Source organism: Anser cygnoides, chromosome 1 (assembly GCF_040182565.1).
Source record: "Anser cygnoides isolate HZ-2024a breed goose chromosome 1, Taihu_goose_T2T_genome, whole genome shotgun sequence".
Taxonomy (NCBI): domain Eukaryota; kingdom Metazoa; phylum Chordata; class Aves; order Anseriformes; family Anatidae; genus Anser; species Anser cygnoides.
This window is the reverse complement of record NC_089873.1, coordinates 141146556-141169871: the sequence shown is the minus strand read 5'-3', so window position 1 is coordinate 141169871 and position 23316 is coordinate 141146556. Positions and strand designations below refer to the sequence as shown.

General features: G+C 41.5%; 1 long non-coding RNA gene across 1 annotated transcript; it reads right to left on the bottom strand.

Annotated features, from left to right (window-relative positions):
* Positions 1 to 13974: 13974 nt before the first annotated feature.
* Positions 13975 to 21560, bottom strand: LOC125181259 (uncharacterized). The gene is made up of 3 exons (XR_007160297.2): positions 21298 to 21560; positions 19197 to 19272; positions 13975 to 16830 (listed from the first exon to the last, which is right to left on the bottom strand). It is a non-coding gene; the product is annotated as an uncharacterized lncRNA (long non-coding RNA).
* Between the last annotated feature and the right edge of the window lie 1756 nt (positions 21561 to 23316).

The following is a 23316-nucleotide window of genomic DNA, read 5'->3' as shown; positions in this document are numbered from 1 at the left end:
AAAAATCCCCCTACTTCAGAAATCCTTTCACACTTGAATAGGAAGGGTAGTTTAAAGCATATGTGAAAACTAGTAATAAGATCTGGAACTTTTGGACTACAGAGATATTTCCAGAGTATGTATGTTTTTTAAAAAGTTTGCAAAAACATTATGGAGAAGTATTGTGCTTCATTTTCCTTTGGAATGTAGATTATAATAAATGCTGCCATTCTTTAAGGACACAAACAAAAAGCAATTATGTGAAAGTAAAGTAAGTGTATGGTCAGAGTCAAATTGCTCACTGATCTGGACATTAAAAATATCTATGTGCACATAAACTTGACAACTGATCAGAGGATATCATTGGCACATAGCTCCCTGCATTTCAAGTATTGTACAGCCATAGCTTTCTACTGAACCCACTGAAATGGCTTTACTGCACGAATACATCACTACCACTCAAGCGCAAGAACATTACTGATCTGAACATTATTTCTGTCCTTCATTACTCATTCTGAACCCAGGTCGTTGAGATGGTGTGATTACAGAATGTTATGGTTCTAGACTCACCCTTAGAAATTAGCCATCTGGTTTTTATTTTATTTTATTTTATTTTTTTTTTGGGGGGGGGTGAATTCTATTTCCATCCTTGTTTTATTTCAAATGATTGGTTTTATCTAATTTTGTCATCAGGGCAATCGTAAGTGATTACAGAGCCATACTGTATCTAAAAGAGCAAAAAAAAAAAAACACCATTAAAAAAGAACCACTTTCCTTTTGATCAGCAACCCATAGAAACCTGCTGACTTCTTTCAGACATTATAGCTCTTTTAATTAACTTACTACTGGCTTTGCTATTATACAGAACTAAACCACTGCAAGAATGTTAAGGCGATAATAAACATCTAATTTAAATCCACTAAAGAGAGAAAAAAGTAATTTACAGCAAGATTCCTGTCCTTAGTTTACCCTTTTGTGTCAAACATTTTGAGAACATTTGGGAACTGACATAGTTTTTCTTAGGACAGAAAGGAGTCCCTCTGGAGGAAGCAGGCTTACTTATAGAAATGTGAAATATTTGTTCTTTGCTGCCTAAAATCTTCTGTCTGTCTAAGAAGCTGAGATAGTACGAATTTGCAAGATTTCCTGATTTTTGTATTCTCCTTTTAGTAAATTCAAACCCCAGATTTAGCATTGTAGTAACATTTTATTTTTGTGAATTAATTTCTCAGGTTTTTCAGTGTATGAAACTCAATGCACTGATGACTTCTAATCTATGGATTTTCAAAAAAAAAAGCACAAAATGGTATTATTTGCTCCTCTGGTACTGAGGAAAAAAAATAGTCTCGTTACTCAAGCAAGCTTGGTGTTTACCTTTTGGAAAAAAAAAAGGAGTTTAGAGAAGGCCTGGGAAAGAACATTGAAAATAATCCAGAAATCTCGAAAGCCTGCTTCCCTCAGCTGGGGAATTAAGAAGTCCATTCTTTTTTTTATTTTTTAAAGAGTAGTTTGAGAGGTGACTTAACCAAGCTTAGTCCATGCCTCCACGAAGAAGCAATTGCTAGTGGTGCAGAGATGTTTCTTTCACTGAACCAATGGCAAAAGGCAGAAGTTAATGGAGTTCCAAGAGCAAAGAAATGTGAATTTCTGTCCATGACTGTAACAAAACAGAAACAGAGATGATAGAATACAGGTTGCCTAATATATGTAAAAAAAGAATGGATACAGTTCTCAAAATTACACTTTAATTCTGTCAGATTTTGTTGATGATGCAGACAAGCAGGCAATAAGATAAGCCATTCACATTCTGACGATACCTCCTACCACAGGACTGTCACTCCAATTCAAACGTTCATCTCACTTGTTAATATTTAAATTTAAGCTGCACACTCAGAAGGAATTTGATTGTCAAACATGACCTTCAAAGTGCATTAGGTGTTTTTTCTTTTCATAACTTTATTCTGATTTTTCAATGGTATTTCTATACCTTGGCAGGCTAAATTAAGGTTAACGATCTATCCTTAAACACTGATTTGCAATGAGGAAGTCCTTACAGGGTGCTTCTAGATTTAGCTGCAGGTGCGTTCAGCAGCATCCCTCCCAATCCTATCTTCCATTCATCTGAATCAAGGAGCATTTCATTTCATACCACTTCCCTTTCGCTGACTAGCCTGGACCTGGTAACTTGGAAACATTCTCAGATGCTCCGGTTAGGACACAGCCATCGCAGTTAGGGAACAGAAGCTTGATCTGCAAGTACCTAAGCATACTTACACAGTGTCTGCTATGTGGCAGAAGCGGGTGACTACCCTAAGAAGAAATGTTTTCCACTGAGTGGCAAAGATCCTTTTGGCAGTGATGCTGCTAGATGTTGGCTAACGAGAGACATCTCTTTGGCTGGCACCAGGCAGTGCCCCTTTGGGGAAGCAGCGTGAGGGATAAGAAGGCAACTCAGGACACATTTGTTGCATAGCTCTTTGAAAGCTTTGAGATTTTTTTGTAAACTCTTTTCTCGATTATGAGTCATGCTAATCCGCTGAGGAAACAAGAGCAATCCTGCGTGATTTGGGACTAGTCTCAGCTAACCAAAGCAGTTTCAATTTCAGATTGAATCAGTTCAAAGAGGTCTGAAAAGACTTGCAACAAGATGTGCCATGTAAATCCCAACAATGAATAAATCAGAGGTAATTGTGAGCTGTGTCTGGATATTCTGAAGGGGAAAAAAAGCTAAATTAATCAAGTGCACTATTCATTGCAAAATTATTTTTTTCACTCCTGATCATGAAGCATTGTACAGAGAGGAGCTGTTTGATCCTAGACCTTCTGGTCCTTAATGCAAGAGGTTTTCCAGGAATGTGGCAGGGTGCAGTTTTACCCTCGCTCCTCTGCCCCCACGTTGTTAGCCTAACTGCAGAACTGCTGTGTTTCCCAATGCTGTGTGTATAGCTTTCGCTGCTGCTGGCCTAAAAATAACACTGTACTTGTGCTTTCAGCTCTTCCATATCACTTGCCATAGCACCTGTCTACAAGCTGCTTGCTGAGGTGGAGGATGAACGGGGCTAATCCAAGCTCCATGGTGAGACACATACATGGACTCTACAATTAAATGTATTTTGAGTTCCTTCTCTTTGTATTTGCTGTTGTTTCAGAGAAAAGTGAAACTGTGATGCCCATGGTGATTATGGGTTCTTGTCTGAACAGCATGTTTTCCTGTTCAAAATTTAAAAGGAAGATTGTTGTTTTCAAAACCTGATGAGGATGCCATAATTATTTCACTCCAGCAGTTTCATTCAATTGAAACAATGATGAAACCATAAAAACATTGGCTCAGTCTTCGCTTGTATACATTAGCTCAAAAATTATAAGAGTTTAATGCACAAGAGAGTAAACGAATGTGATTAACTAAGTGTCTTTGTGTCTGTAACCACTTATAATCATGATAAAAGTAGAAAAAAATAATTTCAGTCCTATGCTATTTGTAGCAGTTTGGTATTATAATGGATGCCTGTTAATGTCTCCAGTTCTGTGATGCTGGACTGATAAACCAGCTTTCAAATCTGAGTACCAACCTGTGCTTCCAAGCTATTACTGAATGAAATGGCTATCTTCCTTCTTTTCATTTCAATGGGTCATTTGACCTACACAAACAAGTTACAAAACCAAAAGTTTTTACCTTATAAATTTGTTAGGAGGAGAAATACATGTGCTGTGTAGGTAGCTTAATTTGTACAGCTTTCCAGCATGCTTCATTGACTCCAATCCAGTTCATACTCCACTGAGTATGAAATAAAACCAGAAGAAAATTGGCATTTACAGTCACCTTTTCTCTTCAGAGGCCAACAGGGTATCCTAAATATCTCTGAAGACCCAGTAGTACATTAAAAGGACGTTCATCACAGGCATGAAACCACAGAAGACTTTACACAGAAGGTTTTAGTACTATAGAGATTATCTCTGTGGTATATACTTCTTCCTCTTGATAAAAAGGAGCACTGGAAAAAACTAACTGTGGATTTTATGTGAGGAAAGCAAGAACAGAAAAGAGAAACAGTAGATTGCCTCTCTGGCAACACATCATGTTTCATATTGGTGGTTCAGCCATGAAGGATAAAGCCTGTGGATGCAGAGAACCAACCATGAGAGCAAAAAGCTCTGTTCTGCAGTACTTCATGCCTGGTGTTGGTGGTCCAGCCATGTGAGACCAAGCCTGTGGAAGCAAGGAGGCAGCCACAAGACCCTTCCCTGCAAAGCAAACCTCAGCCCTATGGGAGGGAAGCCTGTATGCATAAATAGAGCATTTCCATTTCTCTTTCTTGCTCAGTTTCAATATTTTATTTGGTTTGGGTTGGTTGAGTATTTCTCCTTCAAAAGCTCTGGCAAAGCCATTTCCAGGAGTCACATGTGTGATGAGCTGCCAGCCACCCCCCTGCCTGAAACCACCTGCATCAGCCTCAATGAAGTGGAGAGGATTTGGGAGTTGGGGTAGTTTTGGCATTCAGAGAGTGACAGGAATATTCACTGGCTGGTAACATAGATTAAAAACAGGAGAGTAAGAACAAGAGCCCTACCTTAGAAGATGCAACCAAAAACAGGGAAGTAGTTTCTCTTCTATACACCTTGTTATTCAGAGCTTTGCATCCAGCTTGCTCCTGGCAACTACAAAATACATAATACAATTAATAACAGTTCATTGTCACCAGCTGCTCACAAGAAACAGATGCAATTGTGGAGCCATTTAGTCAGCACTTCTTCCTGCCCAGTTATACTCCATCTTGAGCTGAGGATATTTGAATAATGAATCATGTATTGGACTATGAAGTAGGACAGATATAAATCAAATTGTTCTCCTTAACTATAGTGATTCACTAAGCACGAGGTCCACAGTTAAGCACAGGAGATTTAGGAGAAATACATTGGTGAGGAAAATTCAGTTTTGGCTTCATTTATCTGGAGGTATTTCCTCTCAATAGCATCCCATGTGAGCTATGGCCCTGTGTTTACAGGGAAGAAAGTCCTTTGCCTTGCCATGAGATGACTGCATTGGCACTCCATCTAGGGAATACTCCTGTAACATGTTATATTCCTAAATCTTTTGTTTTCTTTTTACAGCAAGGAGGCAGTAGCACAACCAGTCCCGGGACCTCCCTGTCAAGGCTTTTCTCTAGAAATTTTCATTTGAAATATTGTGGATTCCCTTGCCTGAAATGTGATGTAACACTGGAATATTTCCTCTGCAGAAATATTTGCATGTTTCTAAAGGAAAATAACATGGATTTCTAAGCCTACTGAAAACATCACAGACTCACAGGATGGTTGAGGTGGGAAGGGACCTCTGGAGATCATCTGCTCCATCCACCCTGCCAAGCAGGGTCACCTAGAGCACATTGCACAGGGTCACATCCAGGCAGGTTTTGAATATCTTCAGAGAAGGAGACTCTCTGGGCAATCAGTGTGAGTGCTCTGTCACCCTCAAAATATGTTTTATATGTGTCATTAATATTCAAGGTAAAAAACGTCCATTTGCCCAAAAGCGTGTTGAGAAATATAATGATGTCTGAATGCTGGAGCCAGCGAGCAAGGAATTTTTCCATTGGCCACTGACCTTTGTGTAAGGATTATCAGAACAGCTTGGTAAAGTGAGCCTTGGATAAACACTTTGAGAGACTTAAGAACTCCCATATGATGCAATTGGCAGGAAATTGATAGGTTATTCAAATATTAAATCTTAAATGAAAAACAAGTGGGGAGCACTCATAATTTAAAGAAAAACACATAAATCCCAAAAGAGAAAAGAGAAACTATTTTAGTCACATTTTTTTTACTTCAAATTAAGTAGTCATACAGTGTCTAGAACTATGTCTGTAACATACATCACAAAAATAAATAAATAATAAAATAAAAAATCTGACAGTAATACATTTAGACTGTCTTATTTAAAGAAAGAGAGAACTGGAAACAAGCAGTCACAGATAGAGATGAGCATAGTCCAGGTAAAAGATTATGGCAATGAAGAAAAAGAAAATATCAGGATAGGGAAGTTGTAAGTGGCAGCACTGAAGGTTGCTTTTCTTCAAATCTCCATCCCATGGCCAGTCAAGGAGATGTCAAGAAGGTGTGAGGTGCAGTGGGTTGGCATCATGGTGCTCTCAAAAGGGATCCCCCTGAAGCTGAGTGCAGGGAAGCTTGTTCCCCGACTCTGCTACCTGCTGCCGTTCTCCAGGATGGGACGTCAGGGCATCCCACTCGGCCACCTGCTTCTACAGAGCTTTTGGGAATTTTTGATCAGATTTGTTTGAAATTGCCCAGAAGGTTCAGACAGCGTTCAGGAGGCAGGAGAGACACAGGTGCTTAGGCAGTGATATAAAACACCTAATTACCTTGGGAATGCAGGCAAAAAATTAATGCCTAAAGGAAGAATTTTATTAAAAAGCTTTTATACATACTTTGTGGTTGATTTTTATTTGAGCTTCTTGGTCTTGCTAAGGTTCTGGGGGGAAGGAAGAGCAAAGAGTTTCTCCTCTTCTCTGAAGCCTAGTGAAATCAAAGGATTCTGCCTCTTGTCTGCTGACAGAGGTGCTGAGCATGGGCATCTTCCAACACATTTCAGTAAAGCTTTTCAGGGCATTACAACTGCACTTTTATGCAAAAAAAAGTGGGCACTACTTTGTCTTTTTTCTTTCTTTCTTTTTTTTTTAATTATTTTTTTTTCTCCTCTGTTTTACATCCTAGCTTACTCAGAAAAACAAAGCTTATGCAGACCTGTGTGTCCATGCACGTTTCCCTCATTTGAGAAAAGGATGTGGGTCTGAAAAGTAATGAAGTTTCTATTACTTTATAAAAGTCCATAGCCAGGAAGTAGAATTGTGAGGGTCCAGACATTTACACATTCATCCCACAGTGACTCACTTATCTCATTCTTTTGTTATCTTGCCACTTTTTGAGAGGCTCCAGCTGACTTCTGCTAAGAAAGACTTTTTTTCCAAAATTTGCTAACATCTGCATTTCAGGGTAACTCCAGCTATTTTTGAGCATCTCATTTTAGTGGGCAGGAGACACTCTACTCCACCCTGGAATAATGATTTCAACAACCAGGAGAGAGTGACGTGGCAAGCCAGTGTTATACTGGTCACGGTCAGACTTAGCATTAAGCAGGACTGAGAGAGAAAGTGATTTGTTCATTTGGAAACACAAACTTTCAACTATGGAATAAAGTTACAAAAAATACAACAAAGTTATTAAATTTATGCTTAGCATTAAGTAACTTCCTGTGCTGCTCCAACACTGTCATTGCTTTCTGGGTCAGCCCTAACCAGAATTTGCAGCTCACTCCAGGCTTGGCATGCTCTGGGGAGCTTCAGGAGCTGGGTGTTGTCTGGCTGAATGATCAGGTCACAATATTCTCCTGTCCTGGCTTAAGTTGGGATAGAGTTAATTTTCTTCATAGTAGCTGGTATGGTATCGTGTTGTAGATTTTGTGTGAAAATAATGTTGGTAAAAACAATGCTTTGTCTTATGAGCGGGCATAAGCCTGAGGATTAGTTCATGCCCTCCTCCCTCCTTCTTAAGGCTGCAGTTATGATTCACATTTCTATTGTAAACTTTAAGCACCAGAAACCTGGGTTCAGCTATCAGGTATTTTTTTTCATTTACTGGGTCCTTAAAATATGATAGACAGATAAAGCACTAGATAGGTAGATAGATAGATAGATAGATAGAAACGATAGATCGATACTGGACTGATCAATCCACTTTATCATGGGACATGAAATGTACAAGATTTATAACATTTTTCTGCTTATGGTCATCACATTGACTCTACATATGACAGTAAGCCTAAGGGATGACAAATATTACCCGGATGCAGGAGTGGAGTGCATCCTCAGCAAGTTTGCTGATGATACTGAACTGGGGGGTGCTGTTAACTCCCTGGAGGGATAAGAGGCCTTGCAGAGCAACGTAGATAGGTTGGAGCATTGGGCAATAATGAACAGCATGAAGTTCAACAAAGGAAAATGCCGGGTGCTGCTCCTGGGACAGAGTAATGCCAGACACAGGCACAGACAGGAGCCGAGTGGCTGAGGAGCAGCTCAGCAGAAAGGGACCTGGGGGTGCTGGTGGCAGCAGGCTCAGCACGAGCCAGCAGCGTGCCCTGGCAGCCAGAGGGCAAACCCTATTTTGGGGTACATTAAACACAGCACAGCCAGCTGGCCAAAAGAGGTGGTTCTCCTACTGGATTTAGTGTTGGTGCAGCCTCACCTTGAGTAGTGTGTGCAGCTCTCGGCTCCACAATATATAAAGGGTGTTAAGGAACTTGAAAACATCCAGAGGAAGGCAACAAAGCTGGTAGAAGGACTGGAAGGCACGTCCTGTGAGGAGAGGCTGGGGACACCTGGGCTGTCCAGCCTGGAGAAAGGAGGCCGAGAGGCGACCTCAGCGCTCTCTGCAGTGCCCTGAGGAGGGGAAGCGCAGAGGGAGGTGCCGGTCTCTGCTCCCTGGGCACCGGTGACAGGACACACGGGAACGGCACAGAGCTGTGCTGGGGGGGGGTCAGTCTGGGATTAGGGAAATTTCTTTCCTGTGAGGTTGGTCAAACACTGGAACAGGTTTTCCAGAGAGGTGACTGATGCTCCATGCCTGTCAGAGTTCAAGAGGCATTTGGACAATGCCCTCAATTAAATGCTTCAACTTTTTGTTAGCACTGAAGTATTCAGGCAGTCAGTTGGACCCGATGATCTTTGAAGGTCCTTTCCAACTGAACCATTCTCTTCTATTGGTTATTTGGATGGCACAGCATCCCCACAGATATGTAATAGTATGTAATAGTACAACACAGGTTAACCACTCTACAGCTAAGTAGTTTTACATCTTTAGTTAAAATGCAAATGCACAGTAATGGAGACACTTTTATACTTGTGGGCTTGAACAGATACAGACCCTTGATTCTCTATATAATAGTAGAATATATACTTGAGCATTAATTCTGCTCCTCGCTGTTGTTTGGACAAGACAGTATTACCAGGCTGGTACTTAATTGGATTTTAAACATATCATTTAGGCATAGTAGATGACATTTTCCTCAAAAATTGGCTAGAGAGGTTTACACTTAAAAATCTTTGAAAAGCATAAACATTGCAAATTATAGTCTTATACAACCATATAAGGGATAGCTATAAATGCAGCTCATTACTAAATTCCTACAGAAAAACAAAACCAAACCAATACCACTGAATATATGTGCACAAGATAGGGTACTTTCTGTGAAAGGGCTTTCTGGGACAGGGTTATGCTGTGATTTTCATTATTAGCTGTTGACCCCATTGGCTGATTATGACAGCTCTCATGTCATTGCTGAAATCCTCTGAAGGAGAAGATTTTAGGTACATACATAAATATTAGGATATTATACTATAATTAATTTAAACAATGAATCAGCTGTCTGATAGCTGACTGATTATATCATTGAATTATAGAGAAACAGGTTCAGGGTAACTCCTGCTTGCTAGCTGGGGTGCTCACCAGTTAATGTAAGTGATGGATGTCACATTATCAGAATGGCTGCTCTTAATTTATGTGTCTGCTGGAGTGGGCTTCTCAGGACATACAGACACTAGGATGCCTACATATGTGTCCCTTGTTGGCTTCAGTTTCAAGCAGGTGCTGAGATACTCAGCCCAACAACAGTGTCTCAAGCCATGCAAAACTTCGGCGTCCCTGCACTTGAGATTTTTTGTAAAGACCACTCTTAAACGTAGAGTCCTATTATTGTTGCTGAACTTTCACAACTAAATAAAAAAGTACAAGAATTTAAAGGTATAGAGTATGAATTCAAGCATTTCATTGAAATGAATGAAAGGGTGGGCTTGAATGAGTGGACCTTCACAAATATCCAGTAATGGGATCTCAAGAAGTGTACAATTAATTGCTATATGAATTAGCTATCTGAATGATGAATAATTATATCTTTATTAATAACCACTGGCCATCATATTGGCTTGGAGACTTGTTGCTGCATGATGAAAAATGCAAGTGGATCAAAATCCTGCCGCTTGCAGAGATGTCATGCAGATAGATGGGGACACAGAATAGTTTTCTTTGTTATGGACCAATGTCAAACCCTCCAGCAGCCTACTGTTAGGCTGGTGGAAAGAAAACCCTGACAGATGGCTGGGCATTACCTATGCTGTGCTGTAAAAGGTACGGCACTAACTGGGTACTTCTTCCTGATAGTGCCTATCCCCAGCATGATGCCAGTCCCAAACAGCTCTGAAGCAGCACTGTGGAATAACACAGCTGCTAGGAGGCAGGCAGGGCTAACAGACCCAAATCGGCAGTTTCTTGCTAAAAATCACCATTTCAGCCCTCTGAAGGAAGGCAGCCAGGTAAACTGTTAGCATGAAATGTGCTGTACCCATACTTAGCACAGCGTGCTACAGTGACTTGGCGTTCCAGCCCTGAAAACAGAGGCAGTGTCTGAGAGTACAACAGCCATGCAAATTTCATGAGGAGGGAAACGACAGATTTACGCACTTCACATCCAAAACTGGCTTAGTGCATGCTTTCACTTGAAAAAAGACGGAGGTTGGAAACTCAGACCTAGCACAACAAAGAAGCAGGAAGCCGAACTCGACTGGAAACTGGCATTTTCTGTATGTTATGAAATAACAAGATCATATCATACCTCTTCCAGAGACATCCTGCTGGTAATTACACACAGTCTGTAGAGTGTTCCTATGTGGCATAACCCTCTGTATTGGGTTTACATGGCAAAGATATAGTAGCAGGGTTGGTGCAAGGGTGGCCTCTGAGAGCAGAGCCCAGCAGCTGCCCCATGTCAGATCAGAGCCAGCTCCAGCCGGCTTCAAAAGGGACCCACCGCTGACTGGAGCGAAGCGCCAGGGAGCGACACTGGGTGGGCCCCTGGGAGAGCAGATTTAGAAAGGAAAAACTACTGTGCAACAGCAGCTGGGAGAGAGGACTGAGAAACAGCACCACAAGGGCTGCACAAAGGCGAGTGCAGCAGGAGGGCAGGAGGTGCTCCAGGCGCACAGCAGCAGTTCCCCTGCAGCCTGTGGAGAGGCCCCTGGTGGAGCAGGCTGTCCCCCTGCAGCCCATGGGTCCCACACGGAGCAGATCTCCACGCTGCAGCCCGTGGAGGAGCCCCCGGTGGAGCAGGTGGATGTGGCCTGGAGGAGGCTGCGGCCCATGGAGAGCCCCCGCAGGAGCAGGCCCCGGGCCGGAGCTGCAGCCCGTGGAGAGGAGCCCACGCAGGAGCAGGGGGTCTGGGGGGAGCTGCCGCCCGTGGGGGACCCGTGCTGGAGCAGTTTGCTCCTGGGGGATGGATGGACCCCGTGGTACGGAGCCATGTGGGAGCAGGTCTTGAAGAGCTGCTGCCTGTGGGCAGCCCCCGCAGGCTCAGTTCGGGCAGGACGGCATCCCGTGGGAGGGACCCCACGGGGAGCAGGGGCAGGGAGTGACCGTGAAGGACCAGCAGAGATGAAGCGTTAGGGACTGACCGCAGCCCCCATTCCCCGTTCACCTGCGCCACTTGGGGGGAGGAGGTAGAAGAGGGTGGATGGGGGAAAGGTGTTTTGATTTTGCTTTTAGTTGCTCACTGTTCTAGTCCACTAGTGATAGGTTATAAATTACATTAATCTCCCTATGCTGATTGTGTTTTGCCTGTGACAGTAATTGTTGAGTGATCTCCCTGTCCTTATCTCAACCCACGAGATATTTTTCATAATATTTTTTCTTTCCCTTTTCCTGTGAGAAGAGGCAGTGAGAGAGCAGTGTGGTGCTGCTTAGGTGCATGTTGGTGTTAAACCATGACACCCTCACCCTGTAATACTGTATATAGCTGGGGCTGTTCCAGGGATGCCTAGCAGCTCCCAGAGGTTGGCCATTCAGGTCCACATGTATGAGCCCCGAACTTCTCCCTGGACCCAGCTCTTCACAGCAGCAGATCCACTTTTCTCCAGCTCATTTAGTCATCGATGATTGTGTGTCAGAATGATTTACTTAGCCAAACTCACTCAGTCAGCCTGTGAGAACATGGTACTACATGGTATAGCATACCTGTCAACATACACCACGGCTAAGGAATGTGCTAATGTAATTGTCTTAACATGTTTTCCTTTGTTTACTGATTGGTATTTAAATCTGTATGTGGAACTGTATGTGGACCTTTATCTAAGACTTCATAATAACCTTCCTAAAAGGTTCAGGTTACAAAAGAAAAGAAAAAGCCAGTCCTTGCCAAGGCAGTGTTGACATCTCTCATATACAGCTGATCAGCAGAGCAAAGAACTGACTGGGCAGCTTGCTCAAGGCCAGACATTAGTGCTATGGCTGTGAGTTGCTGTAATGGAGATCCTGAGGATTCCTGTCCAGCACAGCCACATCGCAGAAAATCAACAATATCATACAAATATATACATTAGTTCCAAATATTATCCAGGGCAGTGTGTGTGCACGGGCAGCAGGAACGCTATCCTGGAGCCTCTGGAGATATCAATGAGAAAAACAGATCTAGGAGAAAAAGAAACAAACAAAAACCAAAACAAACAAAAACAAACAAACGAAAAAAATATATTTTTTTGTATTCTTTGTTTTTATAAGTCAGGGTTTATTTGTTTTCTTTCTTTTCTTGGTTTGTGTTTTCCCTGGAGTACTTTCTTTTTCTTCTTTTGTCTCTGCAACAGAACATTTAGGTTTCAATAGTCTCCAGTATGTGATTCCATCAATAGATATTTTACTCTCAGTGACTGAAAAGTATCCAACAACAACCCATCGATCCTTTTTGTGCATGAGAAACTTCAGGATACTGGTCTTTCAGGGCACAAGCAGTTATCACGAAAAGTAAATACTGCTCCTATTTGACATCATTTTTTATTTTGTTACATCTACGCCCAATTACAACTTGCGGAAAAAACATTGGAATTTGTAGATTAAAACCTAACAAACTTGAGGAAAATTTAGAAAGGAGGTTGGTAAGATCCTACAGGCTTTATTCTTGCACTCAGAGCACAGAAACACATAAAGGCTCTGCTTTACATTGCTGTCTTTACTATTCCTGTCAAAGAAGTATCACTTAGTACCATCCCTTTTCTCCTACGTCTCGTTTATTTGCCAGCATTTTTAGCAATGCAAGTCTTGTTGGCAGCTGTGAGAAGAGCACAGTTTGAAAACTTGTGAAGAAAGTACAGTTTCTTTCTTTCCATTAGGCTGTCTTTTCTTCTGTCAATGAACATTAGTTATGGAGGAAAGGAGGACACTTTCCAAACGCATTGGGTTTATGTGGCAAGAACTTGGTAGCAGGAGGGTCTGCAGAGGTGGCTTCTGCGAGCAGAGCCCAGCAGCTGTCCCACGTCAGATCAGAGCCAGCTCCAGCCAGCTCCAAAATGGACCTGCTGCTGGCCAGAGCTGAGCCAGGGAGCGATGCTGGGTGGGCCTCTGGGAGAGCAGAGTTGGGAAAGGGAAAAAAAATAAATCCTGCTGTGCAACAGCAGCTGGCAGAAGGGAGTGAGAACCAGCTCTGCAGACCCCAAGGCCAGTGCAGAAGGAGGGCAGGATGTGCTTCTGGCTCTGGAGCAGAAGTTTCCCTGCAGAAAGCCCATGCAGTATCAGTTTGGGAAAGACATCCTGTGTTTGGGACCCCATGTGGAGCAGGGGCAGAGAGTGACTGTGAAGGAGCGGCGGAGACAAAGCGTTAGGGACCAACCACAGCCCCCATTCCCCATTCCCCTGCACCACACGGGGGAAGGATATAAAAAAGGTGGTTGGAGGGGAGGCATTTTTAGTTTGCTTTTAGATTCTGATTGCTCTAGCCTGTTAGTAATAGGCAATAAATGATACTAATCTCCTTATGCTGATTGTGTTTTGGCTGTGACAGTAATTGTTGAGTGATCTCCCTGTCCTTATCTCAGCTGCTGAACCCCTTCCATTGTATTTTCTCCTCTTTTCCCTTTGAGGAGGAGGAGTAAGAGAGTGGTTGAGGTAGAGTCCAGCTGCCCAGCCAGGTAAAACAATCACCTTAAAATATGCACAAAAAAAAAAGCTGCATCAAGGTTACATCCTACTGTTGCTGTTCCGGCAGCAAAGGGTATGGTCGGTAGGGGCCCATGGAAATGCATTGAGTTCTTCAGAAGAAACAGAAGTTACATGTTATAGAACTGTAGGAATGCATGCTTCCTTTCAGTTTTGCTGTCATTGAGGCCTTCTTGAAAAGAAGTTATGATAATAAGTAACTTGAGTCCCAGGATGTCTTACGGAGAGCTGTAATGAAGCTGTCTGTTTAAAAGCTCCTGTGGCCTCTAAGTAGCTCAGGTTCACCCTACCCCAGGGAGGCACAGCCCTGGCGACATTTAGAGACCACAGCTTCTCACCCCGCTGTCTGCAAACTGGGGACCTTCAGGCTGCCCACATAGGTGGCTGGGCCTTCATCTTCATGGCTCCTTTACATGCCCCCATACAGATGTCCCACCAACAGAGCCGATGTCTCCAGGGCAGCCCCGTGGCAGCCCCAGGGGGTACGGTACCGTAGGTGGCACTGAGGAGGGCAGCACCGATCCCCCTTGGGAGCAGGGCCAGGGTCTTCTTGCACCTCCTCTGACTTGGCTGCTGAACCCTGAGAGCATCTTTTGCTGAAGAGTTTCAGGGAAAACTCTTCTAAAGGGTGTTGGACAGAAAACAAGACACCTGTAGAGGTCTCTCTTCACTTGGTCAGAGAGAGATTTATCTCTGCTCCTCCAGTGCACTTGCCAACAGATTGCTCTGCGCTCTTCTCAAGAAAAATAAAAAACGGCAATAAAGCTTCCAGAAATATCATTTTACAGGTTTAGTTAATTCATACAGAATCCTTACTATTCAATTTCTTCTGCCATTTCTGGATTGATGAATTCACAACATACAGCACTAATTGTCAGGCAGCTACATCTAAACCCTGTAATAGCTAGATGCTCTAACGGGAATTGACAGATGACACATATGGAAAGTGTTACTTACCATGGCCTGAAATTGAGGGAATTATGTGACAAAATTAAATGCTTACATGCTTGCAGGCAGAAACTCTTATTTTAGTAAGGAACAAAGAAATACAATTACTGCACAAAGATTTACTGCAGGTAAGTTTGATCAGGATTTTATATCTACAATATACCACTTCAAATTATGTCACCAGGTATGCACGTAAACACATTCATCTTGATGGATGTCACAGCTTGCTTAATACTGCCAACAACACAATGCCTTTTTTGCAGCAGCATCTTTGAGAAGAAAGAAAACACCCATCTTTTTTATTCTTTTCCACATATAGCCATTTACAAATACTTCTTTGTACAATTAAGTTTAATTAAGCATACTGTATTCACTTAGGAAAATTTTTCTTCCATCATCAGGATTTTGAAGGCAATTTTATCACACTAATTTGTTATTTCTGATCCCCCACCCCCTTTAAACCTTATTATTATTTTCCTGTGAAGGCATTCATTTGTCAGACATTCTCCCCAACAAAATCTGTAGCAATGCTGTGCCTTGTTGAACGACCAGTATATTTCATCGGTAGAAAAGGTCTGTTGCTTTAAAAGGAATTCTCATAGGTCGACTACCCACTAATTAAGCAGAAAAAGAGGAGGAATTTGGTATATATTAGTTTGCTTTGCTTTCCAAACTGCCAGGTTAGCAAGGATTAGGTAATGGCATAAAGTTGTGTGCATTTTCAAAACATTTTTCCAGCAGGGGGATGTAGAATTCCAGTTTTTTTTATGAGTTGCAAGAATGGTGGGACAATTATTTTCCACGTCATGAGCACCAGAATGGTCCTATTTCAAAAAGAACAAAGTAAGAGAAAAAAGGCAAGAAAGCTGGTCTCAGGAGTTTCCATATCTGTGCAACTGTTAAATTGCTTCCCTGTTTGTAATCTGAATAAATGATGACCATGAACACTTTTGAATTACTTACCAGATCACTGCCTGGGAAATGACTGGGGTAAGTATTCCTGAAACTATTCAGAGTAAATTATGGGTGAAAAAGTGAGAGAGCATACACGTGATTTAGAAACTATTTGGCCAGTACGTGGCAGGCTGAAAACAATGCAAACTGTATCTGCAATTCCTCTGGAGCATGGTTTTCCCTGGTGCGAATCAAGTTAAAAATAAGGTAACACAACATGTAGCAATTAAAGAAAGAAAGAAAGAAAGAAAAAGTTGTTGACTAGGCACCCTAGAGCCTTTAGACCAACAAATATAATTTCCCTTGTTAAAATAGTTCAACACTAGTCACAGGGGGAAACCTGAACCCAGGAGCCCATTCCAAATAAAATACATTTGTTTAAATTTTGAAAAACAAATTGAACATCAATGCCTGTCATTCAATTTCATCTGGACATTGACAGCCTACTCCAAATGGGACCAGCCAGGATCCCCTGTCTTCAAGAGCCCACAGCATCTCCCCCCCCTCAGGAAGTCACAGCTCTGTGGTGATGAGGGCACTCTCCTACCTGCTCTTCTGCACTGACACAAGAGGTGAAAGCTGGCTTGTCATTTAGGACAAAGGACCTAAATCCATTTAATTCACTGTGTAGACCTGCTGGAGCAGCTTGAGGCAGGTGGGAGCTGAGCTGTGAGATATCCCAGAAAACAGGATGGAGTCCTAACCTGCCACCTGTGAAGGACCTCAATTTCAGCTGGTAGCAGGTATCTTCTGATTACCAGCCTTGGTTTGTCCATCCCCCAGCTGGTATGAACCAACAGCATTACAGTGAATCACACAGGCTTCAGCAAAGTTGGCCTTGGCTCAGAGATGGGAGCATAGGTGCAGCCTTTTGAGTCTTTCATGTTTGCCACCCAAGCCACCAACCTGGAAGAGAAATAGACTGGGTTAATTCCTCTTGCAGTTCCAGTTCTCAGCCTGAATTCCCTCTTCATCACACTCCCCTCTATCCAGTCCCTCACCTACCACGTTTCTTTCTTCACACAGAGATTTCAGGCACACAAAAAGTAGCTTTTGCAGAGTGCAAAGTGGAGTTTGTCCTATTGCCCAAAAGCTGCTTTATCATTCCTGCTATGTCTCAACTGAGGAAGGAAACATTTCCTATTTAATTGTAGAAAATTGCATTCAGTGATACAGAATCATTTCACAAAACAAAATGCTGGTTAAGCCAATTAAGAGATTCTAAATTAAAAAAGAAACAAGCTGTTGTCAATATACCAATGTCAGCTCTCTCCAGTGTTTGGAGTTATCCAATAATCAGGCGCTTTCAGGGGGTCCAGTCGTGCATCTATTGAAGTCAATGGCAAAACTCCCAATGATATCGGAGGAGCAGAATCCAGTTACTAATCTACAAGCTCAGTAAGAGTCATAGTAATTACGCAGATGGCCATATAAAGAAGTTCAGCTGAAAGTCATTTTGTGTTAAAAAAAGAGAGAGAAAGAGAGAGAGAGATAAATATAGAAGAGAAATTCTGTTGTAGTAGAAAAACTAGTGAAGTCTTAGATTTCAGAGCTAGCAGGTGATAAATCATTTGACATTGTAAAAGTGGTGGATGGATTGTAACAGATATCAAGATAGGCATGAAGAAAAGGTCTGTAAGAAATTATACCTTCATTTCTGTATTAAGATAGCATGTAACTAAGCCTGCAAAATTCTGAGTTTTAAACCATTAGAAGTGATTTATTTCATCAGGGCTGTGAAGTGTATGAATTAGTATATTACTGATTTATTCAGATTTACTTTCTTTGAAATATGGAGCTGGGTTCAAAAGAAAGGGAATAGCAAGAGGGAAATGTGTGTAGATCTCCAGGCTAGGAGGAACCATTTTAAATTGCTGCAGGGGAGTTTCAAATTAAATAGGGAAATAGTTTGTTTCCAGAGGCTGTGAAATCTTTACTAGTAGCACTCTTTAAGAGTGGGAGTTAAATAAATGTTTTTCAGGAACATCAAGAGGAGAAGCAGATCCAGCCTTAAGAAGGGAAGTTGGACTTGAGGATCTCTTGAAATCCCTTCCAGCCATCTTTTCTATGATTCTTTGATTTTTATTTTTTTCAAACTGATAATTTCCTTGACTCCCCTATGGCTTCTGTTTTACTTATAAGAGCTTTATAAAACAAATATTCCCTGTATCAAATTTATTATAGCAGTGCCTAATGACTAATGAAGAATAATGCTGCTATACTGAGTGTTACAGTAGACAAGTGCTAGATAACCAATGACTCTTTGGCTTTGGAACTAAAAATCCCTTGTTAGCTTGCTCAAGTGGTGAATCACCCTCATGCCATGCACTATATGCTGTATCTTTTTGCTTCATTTGGAGACTTTTGTTTAATTTCTTATTTTCTTCCTCTGTAAGTATTTACACTATAATAAAATCAACAGTTGCTGTGCTTTTGGTCAGTGATGCGGGTTTGAGTCTATTCCCTGAACATGTGCTACCTGCACTGAGATGCCTATGTTGGGAGGTTCTTTATTTCTTCTCTAGAGGGAAAGGAAAGGGGCAGGTAGTTTCAGGTGGTGGTTTATATCTTATGTGGCCTGTTTTGCCTAGCAGAGGTGATTGTCCCTGCCCTGTGGAGTACACAGGGCACTTCAGATGTTGGAACTTGTAACCCAAGGATTTCAACCTAGTATTAGCTTTTTTCTTTTTAGATGGAGATCTAGTCTTTAACATGCCTCTGTAAGATGTTTTTTTTCCATTCCCTCAACATATTCGGTGGGTTCTCTCTTCACAGGTAGTGTTTGTATTGTCACTCTTTTCTCAGCAGTGTCAAGTGCAGCCTTTGTTTTTACCATGACTGTCATGAATACTCCACCAACACGTTTCTGCAACAAGTATCTTGAATAGTCATCTTTCCACTCATTGCCATTTACATTCACTCTTTGCACATCCTTTTTGGGTCTGGAAAAGGTATCCGTCAGGCAGGAGCACTGTACTTGTGATATCTCTACCACCATGCAAGTGTATGATGGCAAGAAGAGTTCTTGCTCCCAGTGGCGCCTTATCCCTGTGTTAATGCCAGCAATGTGCCATTAATTTGGTATTTTCTTAAACTATGAAAAGGTTGTGATGATCTTCCACTATTGCTTTGACATTCAGAGTTTGATTTTGCTGTAGGAAATGGTTCACGGATAACCCAGTACCTCTATCAAATTTGATTGTGTGCTTGGTTGTTTTCCTTTAGAATTCCTTCTCCACTGCTCAGAAGGAGGGTTCCCAACTGAGACTCACCTTTTCTGAAGTTATTCATTTTTCCTCTTGTGGTCCAGTATGGTGAAAATGAATGCACAACCTCACAGAAATTAGTCTGCCATGAAACATGAGAAAATTATTTCATCGGCCTTGAAGTGATTCACAGATGTTTTTTAGAAATGCAGGCCAGTAGAAAGAGGACTGGTCAGGGGTCACAAACATGTAATAACCCATAAGGAATTGATTAGCACATCCAACAGATTAAATCAACTAAAATATTTAATATATTTTTTCATTTAGTTGAAGTTACTGAAAATAATGATTTGTTTAAAAACAATAAAAATCTAGTGATGCCAAATTTATTTTCCCTACCTCCTACTAGTACGCACATTGTGCAGCACAGAACTGGTTTCTTGCAAATCAACCTGAGAAAGTCTGCAGCAATGCTTGGAAACTAGGGTGTTTACTGTTTGCCACAGTGGTTGAAAGAGAGAACTGCAAAGCATCGTGACCTCAAAGAAAATAAAATCAACCCTCTATTTGAAGAGAGGCAGTGGGAGCAAAATACAACAGATCAACTGTATTTAATAAATATCAGTAAAACCATAGTGGGCTTCTGTTGATAGAAATGTATATCTGGGCCAAGCTTGCAGCATGTGTTGATATGGTTTCACTGCTCTTAGTGCCTGAGCTTGGAGTAAAGATATTGCAGTTATACCTATCCATGCTGTGATCACACTCTCGAAGGCACCATAAAGCCTTCTAATGATAAAGATAACGAGCCATCGAAATAGAGTGGCTGGAAATTGTGAAGCATCCTTTGTTGAAGGTCTTTAAATGGAAGCTGAATAAAAAGCTATCTGGAATGATGTGGTTACAGATGATCATGCCTTTGGGCAGATAGATGAAGTAATTGACCTCTTGATGTCCTGGCCAGATGCGTTTTTTTTATTTTTTTATTTTTATCTATATAATCTTGGATTTTCATTGGGCAACAAACCTCTGTTTTTCTGAGGCTCTTTTACTGCCTCAGTGCAGCGTTGATGCATCAGTCTTCAGAGTCACGTCTGAGCACTAGTAATGCCTACTATTAGGTTTGCTTGCAAAATTCATTTCTAAAATAACATTATTCTAAGATTGCTCTGAATGTAGCAAGTCACCTCACTTCTTGCCGCTGGATTCTGTAGATCTGTGGCTGTCCTTTGATCAAGAGAAGGCATTAAAATGTGAAGAGCTATTGGCAACGATGACAGCTGTGTACTCTTGGAATTTAATAGGAGAAATGTATTTCTATTGTATAGGATTTTGTTGGCTGGTTAGGTGTGCAAACTGCATGCAAAGAATCCCTTGCTTTTTACATTCTGCGTATTCCTGTCTCCAGCCTACCTACAGCATCTGCCTGTTGGCTTCATCTGGTTTTATAACAGGAATGGAGGTTTAAAACTACCATTAGGGTATGAATCTAGCAGATTTAGCTTTACTGAGTTCCACAGCACTTGTTCAACTGGATTTCTGCTTGCTATTGTAGTTAATGAAAACTGTTATTTGGCTGGCAGTCCGGTAAACGCTTTCATAGAGCAATCCAGATGAAATAGATCCAGGGGCTCTGCTTTCTTCAGCTGTAGCCATCCATGTATAGGCATTTACCTGTCAGTGAATTCCTGCTGACTTCACAGGGAAGAGTGGCCAGCCTGAGAACATTGTGCGACGGTGACATTGGAGCATCTTCCATGCAGGCAGAAAGGGTGTGACTGTGTGGGGCCAGCTCTAGGCAGAGAGACAGAGGAAACTCTGTGAGTTTCTCCCCATAAGGGTGTTCAGCCAAACAGGGCTGAATTTACGCTTGGTTATGTCTGGCTTATTAGGCAGGGTATTTATTATATTGTATGATTTCGATGGAGCCTTTGAATAGAGAGAATGTGTTCCTGTCTCAGATTTGCTCTTTCCCTAGGCATTTTAAATAACTGTTAATATACAAATTTAAAATTTAAGTTAGTATGGTATTGAGGATGTAACACTCCATTGTGGTTTAACCTGTCATTATGTCTGATTATTCCACTACGTTATGAGCTTACTCAGAGTAGAAGAGAAAAACATCTTGTCTTCCTGATGAGGCAAAGAAGAAGAAGAAAATAATTACATAAAGGAGAGCGCGGGACCCATTCTTCCTCCGTTACAGTGGACTTGCATCGCTGCTGTTCCAGGCATTTCAGCAAAGTTACTCTGAATTTGCATCTGAGTCACCAAGGGCAGGGTTTGGCCCACAGTGTGTAAAGGCTGCATCCTGTTGTCATGGCAATAGAAGTTCTAAAAATTGTAGAGGAGCAGAGCACCGGGTTGTTGTGATAAATGATGCATTAAAAGTGACTGCTTTCTCATAGCTTCTTACTTTTAATTGATGCCTTTTTTTTGTGTGTGTGTGTGTAATCTATTTTTATTGATGGGTACAATTAGCCAAGATGCTCCTGTAGCAGCGTTGATGTTCCAGTGGCCGGATATCACACGGGAGATGCCCGGGTTATGTTTTATAGCAAGATGAGCGATCGGTTAGCTTAAACTTATGCGACAAACTTATGTTCTGTGCTTTCCTATTGATTTCTGCAACAGCTGTCATGCAGCAGTGGGAATCAACCTAAAGCTAATGCTATCACAGTGACAAGAAAGAAACCACATTTTTGACATCTGAAACGTTCTGTATTCTGAAACAGGCTTATGGGGAAAATGCATGTTTCTGTGAACTCCATACTTTTTTACTTTCAACGTTCCTGCAGGGAGACTGTAACTCATATAATGCTTTTTGATGGTCTTTCTGGTCTGTGCTGGGCTGAACTTTGAGGCCTATAGACCCATCCCAGCCAGTTTACAAATCATTGGGTTGGCTTTGCTTGATTAGCTCCATCAGCCTCTCCCTGATTCATCAGCTTGCCAGCAATCACGTCTTTGGGAGGAGAGACCTGATTCACTTCCTCCTGGGGAGTTATGGGTGGCACCAAATAAGAGGTGAGCACAGAAAGGAAACACTGGAAAGCTAAAGGCAGTGGTGAAAGAAAGCTGAATTCAAGTTTTAATGGCATAGCACATCATTGTGCATATAAAATGAGAGGTATTGCTGTCCCAGTTTACAGGAACCTGACTTCAGGTGTCTGCATATGGGAGTCCATGGGTGTCTAAACTCTCAGCATAGACAATAGGGTGGGATTTCTTCACCTAAATGTGGCACCTATTGTCATTTGAGATATTCTGGGATATCAGAGACATCTAGGTTATCTGGGAGGTTTATCCACTTTTGAATATGCCTAAAATGGCACCAACATTCAGGCAACTGAATCTTCCCAGTATCTAAACTGGACAAATACATCTCTCAGATATTCAGCTGATACTGATGCTGCATTAATCTGATGCCCACTAGCTGTAATGAGATTTTAACCATCAACTCACATGTAGGCACCTATACTGTAAATACATTGCTATCTAAAAATGGCTGTGAATTTCATAATAATTACTGTTTTTCAGCCATAACCTTAACCTCAAATGAAGTAAGGGAAAGCAAGGATTTATTTATTTATTTATTTATTTATTTATTTATTTATTGCTTTTAATTGAAGTCATATCACATTCTCTCCATTGAAATCAGAATAAAATTTCTACTCATTTCAGAGGGGGCAAGAGAGAATACATGTGATTTATGAATATAGCTCCTTAATGATAACATCAGGGTGACTGTTTTTCCTGGTCTACACGGCCTTTCTTTGTTTAAGCTGTTTAAACAGACAAGATCTCAGGTAGTATCTAGACTCTTTATGTTGTCATTAAAGGGAGAGAGAGGCACCTCTACAGTGTCTCTTTCCAGTTATTAATTAGTGTGCCTCACTCATGACACTCATAACACGTATTTAAGTCCAGAATAACTCTTTGGTGATCAGAATTAGGCAAGATGAATTGCCCTGAATGATTGCAAGCAACTGATATGACAGCTATTTAGGTGTCCCCATAACACCTGTCTATAGGAAAGAGGGAGTAGATGAGATTGGCTCTGTACTTACTGATGCCTGGAGAAACAGCTGTAAAATGTTGACAGAAATTTCTGTTGAAGGGTTACATTACATATAAATATATAAATTAATTGATAAACTAGGTTTTTGGAGAAAATCACTGTTAT